This window comes from Pan troglodytes, chromosome 18 (genome assembly GCF_028858775.2).
Source record: "Pan troglodytes isolate AG18354 chromosome 18, NHGRI_mPanTro3-v2.0_pri, whole genome shotgun sequence".
NCBI lineage: Eukaryota > Metazoa > Chordata > Mammalia > Primates > Hominidae > Pan > Pan troglodytes.
In genome coordinates, this window is record NC_072416.2 from 50910683 (window position 1) to 50927093 (window position 16411).

Below are 16411 nucleotides of genomic sequence, written 5' to 3' on the forward strand. Positions count from 1 at the left end.
TCATATATCTAAACCCATAGAGTGTCCACCACCAAGATTGAACAGTAATGTAAACTATATAGATTATGAGTGATAATGATGTGTCAGTGTTAAGTCCACAGATTGTAAGAAATGTACCCCTCTGGTGGGAGATGTTGATTAGTGAGTGATATAGTTTGGCTGTGTCCCCACCCAAATCTCATCTTGAATTGTAGTTCCCATAATGCTCACATGTGGGAAGAACCTAGTGGGAGGTAATTTAATCATAGGGGCAGTTATCTTCATGCTGTTCTCATGATAGTGAGTGAGTTCTCACAAGGTCTGATGGTTTATAAGGGGCTTTCCTGGTTTTTGCTCAGCATTTCTCCTTGCTGCTGCCATGTGAAGAAGGATGTGTTTGCTTCCCCTTCTGCTATGATTGTAAGTTTCCTGAGGCCTCCCCAGCCATGCTGAACTTTGAGTCAATTAAACCTGTTTCTTTTATAGATTACCCAGTCTTGGGTATGCCTTTATTAGCAGTGTGAGAACAGACTAACACAGTGAGGGAGGCTGTGTGTGTGTGGGAGCAGGGGAAGTACGGGAATTCTGGACTTTCCACTTGGCTTATCTGTGAACCTAAAACTTCCCTAAAAAATAAGGTTCATTTAAAATATGTATATATATATATATATATATATATGTATGTATGTATATATATATATATGTATGTATGTATGTATATGAGATTAACAAACAAACTCATTGTTCATAGACAATATGATTATCAAGGTAAAAAATCCGAAGAGAATACACAAATTATTGGAACTGTTAAGAAAGTTCAATAAAAATATTTGATACAAGGTGAATATTCAAACATAAATAACATTCTTATTATAAGATACAAGAAATCTATGTAACCAATAAGTGATTAATATCAAGACTATTGACCAAGCGTGGTAGCTCACGCCTGTAATCCCAACACTTTGGGAGGCCGAGGCAGGCGGATCATTTGAGGTCAGGAATTTGAGACCAGCCTGGCCAACATGGTGAAACCCCATCTCTACTAAAAAATACAGAAATTAGCTGAGTGTAGAGTCGGGCGCCTATAATCCTAGCTACTCAGGAGGCTGAGGCGTGAGAATCGCTTGAACCTGGGAGGCTGTGGTTGCAGTGAGCCAAGATCGTGCCACTGGCACTCCAGCCTGGACAACAGAGTGAGACTCAGTCTCAAAAATAAACAAAAAAAGACTATATATTGATTTATATAAAGACTATATAAATCAACAAGAATACAACCCAATAGAAATTGTCACAGTATATGAATAGGCAATTCAGAAAGAAACTTAAATGACCACGTCTCATTATTAATCAGGCAAATGAAAATTAAAAATAAAATGAAATATTTTCACATGCATCAGAATGAAAAAAATCTAATATCATATGTTGGCAAGGATATGCGGAACTAGAAAATCTCATGCAGAGAGTCGATTGATAGATTTTTGAAAGTAATAATTGTTAAAAACCAGAAATTTTGCATCGAGGTGTTTACCTTAGAGAAACTCTTGCACAGGTGCAAGGATATAGTTTACAGTATGTACTACAATTATTGCCTGACATATCAATCTTCTCTACATCATGATATGAAATGGATAACCCAGGCTTTCCTTGCCTTCCAAGAAAATGTTCTGTGTTTCAGTTGCTTCAATTATTAGTTTTTCTTGTAGTAGGATTAAATCTTTCCAAAATTGATGCCCAGGTTCTTTCTGTCTTCTCTCTTCCATAGGCCTTCTCCCTTTTCTGCAGGGCTGTTATTTGAAATTATCTAATACAAGCAACCAGTATTGTGATGCTAAGTGCTAATTGGATAAGGTGTATTCATGTGCATATGGATAGAGGCTGTATTCAATATAGGGGGTTTCAACCCAGACTGCACATTAGAATATAAGTAGAGAGTTATAGATATTGTTGTTGTTGTTGTTTTTTAAGTAACACTGATGTTCAGGCCCCAGTACCAAGATTTTGATCTAGTTGGTCTAATTGGGATACTCTGGAACTGGGGTATTTATATATTTTTAAACTATCCAGGTGCTTTTAGTGCTCACCAGAGTTTAAAAACCACTTGCCTGGACTGCAAGGCCTGAGATGCAGATACAAAACAGTACAATGTTAGGAACGGGACCCAGGAGGGCCTAGGCAGATGCAAAGACTTATAAAATAGTGTGTCTTTTCCTCAGCAATAAGCAGCCTTGCCATCTGGCTTAGCAGAGAGTGAGCATAGCCACATGTTACCAAACATGAATTTAATACTTTTCAAAGAACCGGTATATATTTAACAGGAAAATACTACTGAACAATATTTAACCTTTGATCTAAAAATTCCTTTGAAGGATTTCACAAATCATCAGCCTTGGGGTATTAAAACAATCAGAGGTTATTAACAAAGATCAGTTTTAGTGCTTTCGTATCTACTGGATTTAAGAAATCCGTAAACCTGAGAGTGATTAAGATAGCCACTAACAAACTTGGTTTATAAAGTACTGAAATCCTACTTAGGAAAAGCACAGTTGTGCTTCTGGGAAGTTGTGTCCACTTGGGAAAAGCCCATCTTCCTATTCTGCAAAGGAACGTGAAGGTGTTTTTGTTGAAATGATACCAACATTTATTTATTGAGATAGAAAAATCTTAATAATACTTTAAGTTTTTTTTTAAAAAAAAGCACATTACAATTACATGTGCACTATGATCTCATTTTTAAGAATATTTTATTGATGTTTGTATATTCATCAAAATTGAACAGAAGTTATTTTTTATTTTTTCATACAATAAGCAAACTTGTATTACTTATACTTTAAAAGATAATTTTCAAAAACAGGTAAATCATAACTGTCATATAGATATAAAAATGAACCTGTGTTAAAGAGTTTATTTTACTCATACTGAGGGAAATAGAGAGATGTTACATCCAAAGAAAAGGTTAAAAAAAAAAGGCACACATTTATGGAGAAAATAAATGTTGAAAAAAATGAGCAGATGGAGGAAAAACTAATTTTTCCACAATGGGAGAAGAAAACCAATTAAACCTACTAGATAAAACAGAATTTGCATGTGTGTCATTACCTACAACTTACAGATTTAGAAAATAGAGCTAAGATAATAAAAGATTAAAATCATATAATGACATATTTTTATACGTGTAATAAATTATTTTTAAGAAAACAGTCACAAAAATAAGGGCTTCAGGACAGGCTTAGATCCATGTTCCAAGGCTGCCACTTTCTAGTGGACGAGTTCCTAAATTTTTCTTTGCTGTTGCCTCAGTTTCCTGATCTGTAAAATAGGGTAATAATCCCTACCATACAATCTTACTCCGAGGATTCAATGTAAAGCGCTTACTGGTCTGGCACACTGTGAGTGCTCAATACGCTGATGGTATAATCTAGTGAAGTACAATGCCTGGCACATAATGGGTCCTCCATCAAAACTGAATGGATGAATGAAGGAATGAAAATATGGATTCAGCTATTGCTTCCATGATGGCGCTGGAAGGCTTCAGGGCTGTCACCAGCATGGCACCAGTCTCACCATGGCTTGAGTCCCAGACTGCACCACAGCCTCTCAGAAGACATGGGTCCCCAGATTATCTTTAGTGCCAGAGCTCTGGCCACAGGCAGCTCCCCAGTAGTGGAATAATAGAACCTCCATATGAACTCTTTATGGGAAACTTTGCTAATTTGTAGCAGCTGGACAGTATTCCTCATTAACATCTGTCTGTCAGCATACATGTCACATCATTTTACTATAGCGGCAGAAACTCAGCTTCAAATTCAATACAAAAAAAAAACACCTAGATCTCAGTCTTTCAATGGCTTTAAGGCGACCAGAAGTGCCTGTTCCTGAGTAGACCTCTGGGCAAGATGCCCCTGCCCTTTGGGACATACCACTGGGCTTTCAGCTATGATGATGCCCTCAAGGATTCTACACCCATGACTCCTCCTCCATCGGACATGGGCAGCATCCTCTGGAAGTCAGTGATTCCAGATCACAAGTATCAGCACCTTACCAAGGTAGAGGACCCACCCATGACACTATCACCGGCCATTGACAGTACAGAGAAGGTCCTGCTGGTGAAAACTAAAGCTAACCATTTATCAGAAATTATTTGATCACAAAACAGACCCAGAAGAGCACTTAACATTTTGAGCAATAGGCAGGGCTACATACCCTCCAAGAGGCTTACCCCCTCAAGAAGACCAAGCACCTTTGAGTGACAGAAGCGCTTCATGAACTAAAGCTGTGGAGTGGGGAGATAAAAGAAGAGGAGCTCAGTGTATCAGCCCAGTCCATCCAAGCAGCAATCCCCACTCATCCCCTAAGCAGAAGCCCAGAGGCCAGTCCACTGTGGTTCTTTCACATCTTTACCTGGCCCAGATCCAGCACCATGTATTCTGAAAGTGGAGGTGAGGACAGAAACAGATCATATAAATGGAGCATCCTTGGACCAAGATCCCCAGAAGTATGATCTGGGAGGTTTTGCCAGCCAGGGCTACAGAGGAACCCAGAAGCCCCCTCTAGTAGAACTGATCCATGTCCAGATCACCTAAATAGCTGAAGATTAAGAAACCTTCAAGCTACCCAAGATAAACATCTCAGTGATGGAAGAGAAGAAATAACCACCAAGGACCCATAACCTCAAACCCTATGACTTGAGTATACTCACATCCACTACTTTCTAGAGCTCTTTCTATTCAAGTAGTTCCAGATAGAGGGTGTCTTGTATTCCACTCCCTTTTACCCTGGATCTGATGTAGAAAAGTTATATTTTTTTCTTAAAACCTCTTAAACTGAGGCTAGAGCTGGAGACATCACTAATTTTTTATAAACAGTGCAAAGCTTGTCCTTATTGTGTGGAAGAATCATTTAAAAGACAAATGCATAAAAATAACTATAAATATGTTAATGGGTACACAATATTTGAAGGTATAATTTGGGACATTAATGGCATAAAAGGGTAGTAAAGCTATGAAGGAATAGAGTGCTTGTATGTGATTTAAGTTAAATTAGTAGCAATATAAGGTAGATTATCATAACTTTAGAATGTTATGTAAGACATACAGAAAACAAATAGCAAAATGGCAAAAGTAAGTGTTTCCCTATCAGTAATTACTTCAAATGTAAATGAATTAAACTCCCCAGTCAAAAGACATAGATTGGAAGAAGAGGTGGGAAGTAGGATCCAACTGTATGCTGTCTATAAGAGATGCACTAAGGACAAAGATAGATTGAAAGTGAAAGGCTGGAAAAAGATATTCCATAAAAATGGAGGTCAAAAGAGAGCAGGAGTAGCTATACTAATATCAGACAAAATATACTTTGAGTAAAAGCTGTTACAACTGACAAATAAGAACTTTATATAATAATAAAATTGTCAATCCATAAGGAAGATACAACAATAAAAAACATATATGCACCAAACACCAGTGCTTCAAAATATATGAAGGTAACATTGACAGAATTGAAGGGAGAAATAGACAGCTCTACAATAATAGTAACAGATTTTAACATCCCACTTTCAAAAATGAATAAAGCAACCAGACAGAAGATCAATAAGAAAGTGAAAGACTGAAACAACACTTTTAACCAAGTGGACCTAATAGACATGTAGAGATCACTCCACCTAACAACAACTGAATACACACTTTTTTAAATAAACATGGATCATTTTCAGAATACCGCATATATTAGCCTGCAACACAAGTCTTAATAAACTTCAGAAGATTGAAATTATACAAAGAATCTTCTGATCACAACAAAATGAAACTAGAAACCAACAGCAGAAGGAAAACTAGAAAAGTCACAAATATGTGGAAATTAAACAATACACTCTTAACCAATGAGTTAAAAAATAAAAAGAGAAATTAGAAAATACCTAAGATGAATGAAAATGAAAACACAGCATAACAAAATGTATGGGATGCAGTGAGGGCAGTGCTAACAGGGTAAGTTACAGTTGTAAACACATTTAAAAAAAGAAGAACAATCTCAAATTAACAACCTAGGATGAGTGTGGTGGCTCACATCTGTAATACTAGCACTTTGGGAGGCCAAGGTGGAAGCATCACATGAGGCCAGTAGTTTGATACCAGCCTGGGAAACATAGTGAGACCATATCTCCAGAAAAAATAAAAATAAAAAATTAGGTAGGCATGGTGGCATGCACCTGCAGTCCTAGCTACTCAGGTGACTGAGCAAGAGGATTGCTTGAATCAAGAAGTTCAAGGCTGCAGTGAGCTAGGATCATGACACTGCACTCTAGCCTAGCAAGACCCTATTTCTAAATAGAAAAATAAGAAAATGACCTAATTTACACTTTAAGAAACTAGAAAAAAAGGGAAAAAAACACAAAGCTAGAAGAAAATAAATAATAAAGATTAGGCCAGACATGGTGGCTCACACCTGTCATCCCAGTACTTTGGGAGGCCAAGGCAGGCTGATTACCTGAGCTCAGAAGATCGAGATCAGCCTGGGTAACATGGCCAAACCCTGTCTCTACAAAAAAAAAAAAATTATCCAGGTGTGGTGCCACATGCCTGTAGTCACAGCTAATTGGGGGACTGAGGCAGGAGCATTGCTTGAACTCAGGAGGTAGGGATTGAAGTGAGCCAAGATTGTGCCACTGCACTCCAACTTGGGTGACAAAGTGAGACCCTGCCTCAAAAAAAAACAAAGAAAGAAATAATAAAGATTAGAACACAGATAAATAAGATAGAGAATAATAAAGCAACAGAGAAAATAAATAAAACCAAAAAATAGAATTTTGAAAAGATCAATAAAATTGACAAACCTATAGATAAATTGACTAAGAAAAAAGAGAGAAGACTCAAATAAATAAACAAAATGAGATATGCAAGAGGGGCCATTACTACCTATCTTAGAGAAATAAAAAGGAGTATAATAGTATTAAGAGCAATTTTACAACACCAAACTGGATAACATAAATGAAATGGACAAATTCCTGGAACACACAACCTACCAAGACTAAATCATGAAGAAATAGAAAATCTGGATACGCCCATAATTAGTAAGGAAATTGAATCATTAGTCAAAAACCTCCCAATAAAGGAAAGCCTAGTACCCAGAAGGTGTCTTCACTGGTGAATTCTACCAAACATTTTAAAAAGAATTAACGCTAATCCTGTTCAAACTCTTCCAAAAATATGAGACAGAGGAACACTCTAACTCAATCTATGATGACAGCATTATCCTGATATCAAACCAGACTCTACAAGAAAACTATAAAACACTATCCCTTATAAATGTTGATGCAGAAGTCTTCAATAAAATACTAGAAAGCCAAATTCAAGAGCATATTAAAAAGATTAAACACCATGACCAAATGGTTAGGCAAGGATGTTTCAACATATGAAAATCAATCAATGTAATACACCACATTGAGAGAATGAAGAGAAACAAACATATAATTATCTCAATTGATGTAGAAATAACACAAATTGACAAATTGTGTTGACAAATTCAACACACTTTTATGATAAAATGCTCAACAACTAGGATTAGAAGGAAACATCCTCAACATTATAAAGGTCAAATATGAAAAACTCACAAACAACAAACAATATACTCACTGTTGAAAGACTAACAGCTTTTTCTCTAAGATCAGGAACAAGACAAGGAGGCCCACTATCACAGCGTCTATTAAACGTAGTAGTGAAAATCCTAGCCAGAGGAATTAGGCAAAAAAGAAATAAAAAATATCCAAAATGAAAAGAAAGAAATAAAATTTTCTGTTTACAAACAACATGATCTTATATGTGGAAAACCCTAAAGTTTCCTTTTTAAAAAAAAAAAACTTCAAGTTCTGGGATCTATGTGCAGAACGTACAGATTTGTCACATAGATATACATGTGCCATGGTGGTTTGCTGCACCTATCAACCCATCATCTAGGTTTTAAGCCCTGCATGCATTAGATATTTGTCCTAATGCTCTCCCTTCCCTTGTCCCCCAGCCCCCAACAGGCTCTGGTGTGTGATGTTCCTCTCCCATGTGTTCTCATTGTTCAACTCCCATTTATGAATGAGAACATGCAGTGTTTGGTTTTCTGTTTCTTGCTGGGAATAATGGCTTCCATCTTCATCCATGTCCCTGCAAAGGACATGAACTCATTCTTTTTTATGGCTGCATAGTATTCCATGGTGTGTATGTGCCACATTTTCTTTATCCAGTCTATCATTTATGGGCATTTGGGTTGGTTCCAACTCTTTGCTATTGTAAATAGTGCTGCAATAAACATATGCGTGCATGTCTTTATAATAGAATGATTTATAATCCTTTGGGTATATACCTAGTAATGAGATTGCTGGGTCAAATGGTATTTCTGGTTCTAGATTCTTGAGGAATCGCCAAACTGTCTTTCACAGTGGTTGAACTAATTTACACTCCCACCAACAGTGTAAAAGTGTTCCTATTTTTCCACAGCATCTGTAGTTCCCTGACTTTTTAATAATCGCCATTCTAACTGGCGTGAGATGGTATCTCACAGTGGTTTTTATTTGCATTTCTCTAATGACCAGTGATGATGAGCTTTTTTTCATATGTTTGTTGGCTGCATAAATGTCTTATTTTGAGATGTATCTGTTCATATCCTTCGCCCACTTAGTGAACAGGCAACCTACAGAATGGGAGAAAATTTTTGCAATCTACCCATCTGACAAAGGTCTAATATCCAGAATCTACAAGGAACTTAAACAAATTTAAAGTTTCCACTTAAAAAAAAAAAGCCGGGTGTATTGGTTCATGCCTGTAATTCCAGCAACTCAGGAGGCTGAGGCACAAGGATAACTTAAGACCAGGAGTTCAAGACCAACCTGGGCAACATAGCAAGGCCAGGCACAGTGGCTCACACCTGTAATCCCAGTATTCTGGGAGGCCAAGGACAGTGGATCACCTGAGGTCAGGAGTTTGAGGCCAGCCTGGTCAACATGGTGAAACCCCATCTCTACAAAAAATACAAAAATTAGTCGGGCGTGGTGGTGCATGCCTATAATCCCAGCTACTCAGGAGAATTGCTTGAACCCAGGAGGCAGAGGTTATGGTGAGCTGGGGTCACGCCACTGCACTCAGCCTGGGCAACGGAGTGAGACTCCGTCAAAAAAAAAAATTCAGCAAAGTTCCAGAACACAAAATCAACATGCAAAAAGCACTTATGTTTCTACACCACTAATAACGAGCAATCTGAAAAAGGAAACTAGTAAAACAATTCTATTTACAATAGGAGCAAAAAGAATAGAATAAGAAATAAACTTAGCTGAGGAGGCAAAAGACTTGAACGTTGCTGTAAAACATTTCTGAAGAAAGCTAAAGAAGTCACAAACATTTCTGTCTTTAACTTCTTTCAGCAATGTTTTGCCCAGAAATAAACTTTCACATATATGGTCAAATTATCTTCAACAAGGGTGCTAAGACCATTCAATGGGGAAAGAACAGTCTTTTCTTTTTTATATATAATTTTAACTTTTATTTTAGGTTCATGGGGTACACGTGCAGGTTTGTTACATGGGTATATTGTGTGACACTGAAGTTTGGGGTGCAAATGATCCCATCACCCAGGTAGTGAGCATAGTACCCAATAGGTCGTTTTTCAGCCCTTGTCCCCATGTTACAGTCCTTCTCTTATGATCCCCAGTGTCTCCTTCTCTTATAGTCCCCAATGTCTATTGTTCCCATCTTTATAGTCATGTGTGCCCAATGCTTAGCTACTACTTATAAATGAGAACACACAGTATTTGGTTTTCCAGAACAGTCTTTTCAACAAATGATTTTGGAAACATCCACATGAAAAAAAAATGAAATTAGACCCTGACTTTATACAATATACAAAAGTTACCTCAAAATGGATGAAAGCTCCAATTGTAAGAATTAAAGCTGTTAGAAGAAAACATAGGAAAAAGCTTCATTACATTGGCATTGGCAAGTATTTCTCAGGTATGACACAAAAACTACAAGTAACAAAAGAAAAAAGAGAAAAGTTGGACTTCACTTAAATTAAAAACTTTGTGTGTCAAAGGGCACTATCAACAGAGTGCAAAGGCAATTCATAGAAGGGGAGAAAATATTTGCAAATCACATATCTGTAAGTGATTGATATCCAGAATATCTAAGAACTCCTACAACTCAACAACAAAAAATCAACCCAATTAAAAAATGGGCAAAGTACTTGAATAAATATTTCTCCAAAGAAGATATACAAATAGCCAGCAAGCACATGAAAAGCTGCTCAACATCACAAGTCATTAGAGAAATGCAAATCAAAACCATAATAGGATACCATTTCAACTCATTAGGATAGCTATCATAAAAAAATTTTAATGGAAAATAGTTAATGTTGACAGGCATGTGGAAAAATGGAAGCCTTTGTGCACTGCTGGTGGAAAGCAAAATGGTGCAGCCGCTGTGGAAAACAGCATGGTGGTTCCTTGAAAAAAGTAAACATAGAATTACCATATGATCCAGCAATCAACCAGTAATCCCACTTCTAAATATATAACCGAAAGAATTGAAACAGGGATATGAACAGATATTTGGATGCCCATGTTCATAGCAGCAGTATTTACTACAGCCAAAAGGTGAAAGCAACCTGAGAATTCATAGACAGATGAATGGATAAACAAAATGCGGTGTATACACACTATGAAATGTTACTCAGCCTTACAAAGGAAGAAAATTCTGACATATGCTACAACATGAACCTTGTAAAGTGAAATAAGCCAGTAACAAAAGGATAAAGATCGTAAATGTTTACTTATATGTGGTTCCTAGCGTAGTCAAATTCTTAAAGACAGAAAGTAGAATGGAGGTTGCCAGGGGCTGGAGAAAGGAATGTAGAGTTATTGCTTCATGGGTACAGAGTTTCAGAAGGGAAGGATGAATTCTGGAGATAGATGGGGATGATGATTGCATAACATGGGATTGTACGTGCCACAAAATGTCACAAAACTCTACATTTAAAATGGTGACAATGATAAATTTTAGGTTATGTGTAATTTGCTACAATAAAAAGTATCTATTGATTACATTCTTTTTGAAACATTTTCAACATTGTATCCAGATTTTTACTTTCCCAATCACAGTGACCATTCCCATATTTTGCTCACTGCATCTCCTCTTGAGTTAGATTCTGTTTAATTTGCACTCTATTGGTATTTCTTTTTTGATTTTTAATTTTTGTGGATACATAGTAGGTGTATATATTCATGGGGTATATGAGATATTTTGATACAGACATACAATGCATAATAATCACATCAAGGTAAACGGCATATCCGCCCCATCAAGCATTCACCCTTTGTGTTACAAACACAAAGGGTGTTTGTACACTTTTAGTTATTTTAAAATGTACAGTAAATTATTCTTGACTGTAGTCACCCTGTTGTGCTGTCAAATACTAGATCTCATTCATTCTATCTAACTATATTTTGTACCCACTAACCATCCCCCCAATCCCGAACCCAATACCCTTCCCAGCCTCTGTTAGCCATCCTTCTACTCTCTATCTCTGTGAATTCAAATGTTTTAAATTTTAGCCCCCACAAGTGAGAATATGTGAAATTTGTCTTTCTCTGCATGGCTTATTTCACTTAACATAATGACCTCTAGTTCCATCCATGTTGTTGCAAATGACACGATCTCATTCTTTTTGACAACTGAATAGTACTCCATGGTGTATATGTACCACATTTCTTTATCCATTCATCTATTGATGGACACTTAGGTTGTTTCTAAATCTTGGCAATTGTGAATAGTGCTGCAAACATGGGAGTGCAGATATTCCTTTGATGTATGGATTTCCTTTCTTTTGGGTATATATCTAGCAGTGGAATTGCTGGATCATATGGTAGTTCTATTTTTAGCTTTTTGGGAATCTCCAAACTGTTCTCTGCAGTGATTGTACTAATTTACATTCCCACCAACAGTGTATGAGGGTTCCCTTTCCTCCACATCTTTGCCAGCATTTGTTATTGCCTGCCTTTTGGATAAAAGCCATTTTGACTGGGGTAAGATGATATCTCACTGCAGTTTTGATTTGCTTTTTTCTGATGATCAGTGATGTTGAGCACCTTTTCATATACCTGATTGCCATTTGTATGTCTTCTTTTGAGAAATGTCTGTTCAGATCTTTGGACCATTTTTAATGAGATTATTAGATTTTTTTATGGAATTGTTTAAAGCTCCTTATATATTCTGGCTATTAATGTCCTGTTGAATGGATAGTTTCCAAATATTTTCCCCCACTCTGTGGGTCGTCTCTTCACTTTGTTGATTGTGTCCTTTGTTGTGCAGAAGCTGTGTAATAGATAAGTATTTCTTAAATAGAGGTCTATGGATTCCTGAAGGGGGCTGTGGATATACTCAGCCCTCACATATCCCTATGATATTTTAAGTTGTGTTTTATAAGTATTTGTAAATAGTAAGCATTTTACATCTGACTTACCTGGATATCCACCTTTGACCTAATTCTCCCCACAGAATTTCTGTGCCTGAGCTGATGTTTGGGCACTGTTAGTAGTGATCTATCAAAGAAAGAATAAAGGCAGACTGCTTCACTAAAAGACGCTTTCAACATGAAGGCCAGTGGGGACATGGCAAGCTGTGAGGTGAAAGTTCCACAGTAGTTAGGATGGAGACATGTTGTGTGGGAACCAAGTCATTACTCAGCCCCTACGAATGAAAGCACCCTGATCTGAAAAAAAAACTAGAGCATGGCAGTGTGGCCCAGATTCATTCTGTATGTGACAGTGTGTTTTCTGCAAAACTATTTTCTATCATCTTAAATTAACATTGTTAATTACATGCCTTAATTCATAGCTTTTTTAAAATGTGAAAATCTATTTTGGGTTTATATGAATGAAAGCCATAAACTTAAGGAGTCTATAAAACAATGTAATATTTATATTTGTTTATACTTATGTAGGTAATGTTATAATAAAACCATTTTTAATTTTTTAAATGATGGAAAAGGACATATGAAGATTTTGCAACTTGCACAGAAACCAGTGGACAGTGAGTGATTCAGATACAATATTTATAATTGCATTATCAGATTTGAAACTCCTTTAAATTTGAAGAGTCTGGATTTAACTGACAAGGAAACATGTGAGAAGCAATGGAAATGGATTGTAAATGTCAGCATCATGTTTGATCATACCAAGGTGACCTTAAAATGCCATCTTATCCACTTTAATTTAACAAGGCTGATTTCCTAAAATATCAAATATTTGATATAACCAAGAATATATATTGAACTACTGGAACAAATAGCTAGAAGATATTTCAGTTGTCCCACTTGAAAAAAGCAAAATGTAGGCAAACTCTTCTCAACATGGGTGGTGGGGAAGGAGGTGGGGCAGTCCTCCTTAAGTGGGAAGTTTTATCTTTCCTCTTCATTGAAAGCAGGGAAAACCAACCTTACCCAGACGCAAAGAATGTTTTCTTTTACAGGATTTAATCTAAGCAGCCCTGTTAGCCGCAAGTGCCTACCATCAGCATGTCATTCCTTTATTCAGACATCACAGCTCTTCCTTTTTTAAATGCAGTTTCCCTGGGAAGAACTAACATGTTAAATTCCCAAAATCTTAATGGAAAAGCATTAATCAAATTGCTTTCTTCCCTGAAAAGATAGGCTAGATATATAAAAGATAAAAGGAAGGAGCTAAAAATAAATAAATAAAAATTGTTTAATTGCCATTTATTGAAAGCCAATTCCTTACTAGACACTGTAGGGGCTTTATGTGCTATCTCTAATTCCTACAACTTTTTCAGGAAGGTTTTATTTGCCCATTTCACAAATGAGGAAACTAAAGTGGAGAATTAAAATAACTTGCCCAGTCATACAGCTATTAAGCGGAGGAGCCAGGATTTGAACCCATATCTGACTCCAAATCCTGCATTCTTTCCCCTACACCTTCAGCACTGAAGATAAATTCCTTCTGTATTATGGTTCTGCTGAGAAAGAAAATCCCAGTTGGGACACCAATCCTGATCACCTGGACTTCGTCCCAAAAAGTATGTCTGAAATGGGCCTCAATGAGGAGAAAATTGTAAGATCACCAATCCTGTATCCTTTGTATCTTTAAGGGTGACACTACCCTATCCTGTTGTTTATTGTTTTATTGTTTTTGGTTTACTATCTCAGCTGGCAGAGCTGGACAAAGGGAGCAGTTTTCACTTGGCCTTCCCCATACAATAGCTCCTACCCCACAGTTTAAGGACTCAACTACTGAGCATATCAGTCCTAATTATACATCTGGGGACGAGGAAAATAACCACTGCATGAGGGGCAGGGGTCTGCAGATGCAGTGGGCTCCACTTATTACCTGCTCATCATATACCCCCAGTCTAGAAGGAGGATCAGGGTGACACTATAGATCTCTGGGTGACAACATCCACTTGGACACTAAGGCCAACATTCCTCATAATGTTTGGGTCCCCTCTTTCGCCAATGTACAGTCACCCTAGTTAGTGGCTGTAGGCCCATTTGGAGAAGGACTGGGAGAATTGTTTGCATGTATACCTGACATAGTGTTGCAGAGTCTTTTCTTGGAAACCTGACCTGTCCTTCAGTTAGTGCATTCTGAATCTAAAAACTGGCTCAGATCTGAAATCCTTATAATAATATAATAATAATAAGCAAGAAATCCTTATTGTTTTTTATTGAAGTCCTCCCTGAGCCTTCCTCTGGTCATCCATTCATGATTTCTTCTGGCGGTACAAGCTGAATAGTGCTCATGTTGGCTCCATATCTGCTTTGCCTCCAGGGATGCCAGGTTTTATGAACAGTCTCCCTAACTCTCAGAGGTCCTATACTCCAACTCCTGCCAATACTTTAACTTGGTAGTCACAATGATCATTGCATTCACCCGACACTTAGCAATAGTCACCTAACTCCATTGTTCTCGTAGTTCTCACTTTCTCCACACTTCTCAAAAACCTGATGCATGACACTGAGTAATGCATTCCTTTCCACTCCATCCCACTTCTTCATTGGTAAGAGTTTTAATAACCAACCCTACCACCTTGTGCCACAGGCTGGCTGTGCTCCACCAACGACTAGTGATAAAATCCTCATTACCAGCCAGATGGCAAGCGATCCAACTCCCATGCCCTATCTTATTGCCTGCCTTATCAAACCACTCCTAGCACCAACTGTCACAGGTTGGGTTCTCTGGAAGCAAATGCTGGAACAGAGTTAGAAGTGCAGAAATGATTCATGCAGGATGAACCCCTGTGGAAAGGAGGAGGAGGAAGTAGGATGGGGCACAGGGAGAAGTTGAATTGCAATGCAGGCTCATAAAAACTTGGCCAATATATAGCACTATGACAAGTAGAATTATATCACAGGGGAACCAAAGTAGCCAGGCCTTTCTCCCCTGCCATGATCAGTTGCTGGATGTTGGCCACCTCAGGAAGGGTGTGTCATTGGGCAAGAAGGCTTTCTGCAGCTTAGGCAAACCCTGAAGAAGCTGGGAGCAGAAGGCTGTCTATGGACAGTATTCCCAGCACCTCCTGAAAAAAGTTCTTCCTTCAAAAATATCTGACTGATGTATCTTTGTGTGCATCACAAACATGCTACAAAGCAAAAGACAACTACTATATGTAACATTATAGTCAAATATAATACTGAATAGAAGCAGCCAGACCGAAATGAATATATACCATAAGATTCGATAAGGTTCAGAACTCAGGCAAAACCGATTGAAATGTTGGAATTCAGAATAGCCTTCTCTTTCAAAAGGGCATGTGGACTGGAGGGAGTCCAAGGAAGCTTTCTGGGGTGCTGGTCCTGCTTCACTACTTAATCTCATGCTGGTTGCGTGGGTGTATTCACTTTGTAAAAATGCATCAAGCTCTCCAGATACAAGTTGTACCCTTTTTAAATATTCATATTGTATTTCAATAAAGTGTGTTTATCAAGAAATAAAATGAAAGACTAAACATTATATTTCAAGGCATAGAAAAATATATAACAATTTCAAAACCATGATGTTTTTTATTGCCAAAGTACAAATGTTGAGGTTTTTTAACATTTTAAGAAAATAATAGTATTGCTCATATGTGAATATTGCAAAAATCTTTTTTTTAATTTATTAAATACTGAGATATTGCAAAAACCTTGACGGTGGTCCTTGAAAGACTGAAGTTGTTTGACAGACTTTAAGCAAAATGTAACATATTGCCTTTCCAGAATTCTCCTCTTAATGGTGTGGATGATTCCAACATGCAGCCATGCTCTGTTAAAACACTTCAGGTTAGAAGATGTGTGTCTGATTCCTAATTCTGTTTGTCACTTAAAACTGGATGTCATGTGATCTCAGATCATCTCTTTTGTGGAGGAAATACAAAGCAAAATATCAGGACTGGCAGATCAATCCATTGAACGTTCT

The 16411-nt window shown here is 37.4% G+C and overlaps 1 long non-coding RNA gene across 1 annotated transcript in view; it reads left to right on the top strand.

Annotated features, from left to right (window-relative positions):
- The window catches only part of LOC129137339 (uncharacterized), a 42617-nt gene extending 26678 nt beyond the window's left edge, over positions 1 to 15939 (top strand). The window contains exons 3-4 of the long non-coding RNA XR_008539805.2: positions 13072 to 13180; positions 13939 to 15939. This is a non-coding gene — a long non-coding RNA (uncharacterized LOC129137339). The remainder of the gene's footprint in view (positions 1 to 13071; positions 13181 to 13938) is intronic.
- Positions 15940 to 16411: the final 472 nt, after the last annotated feature.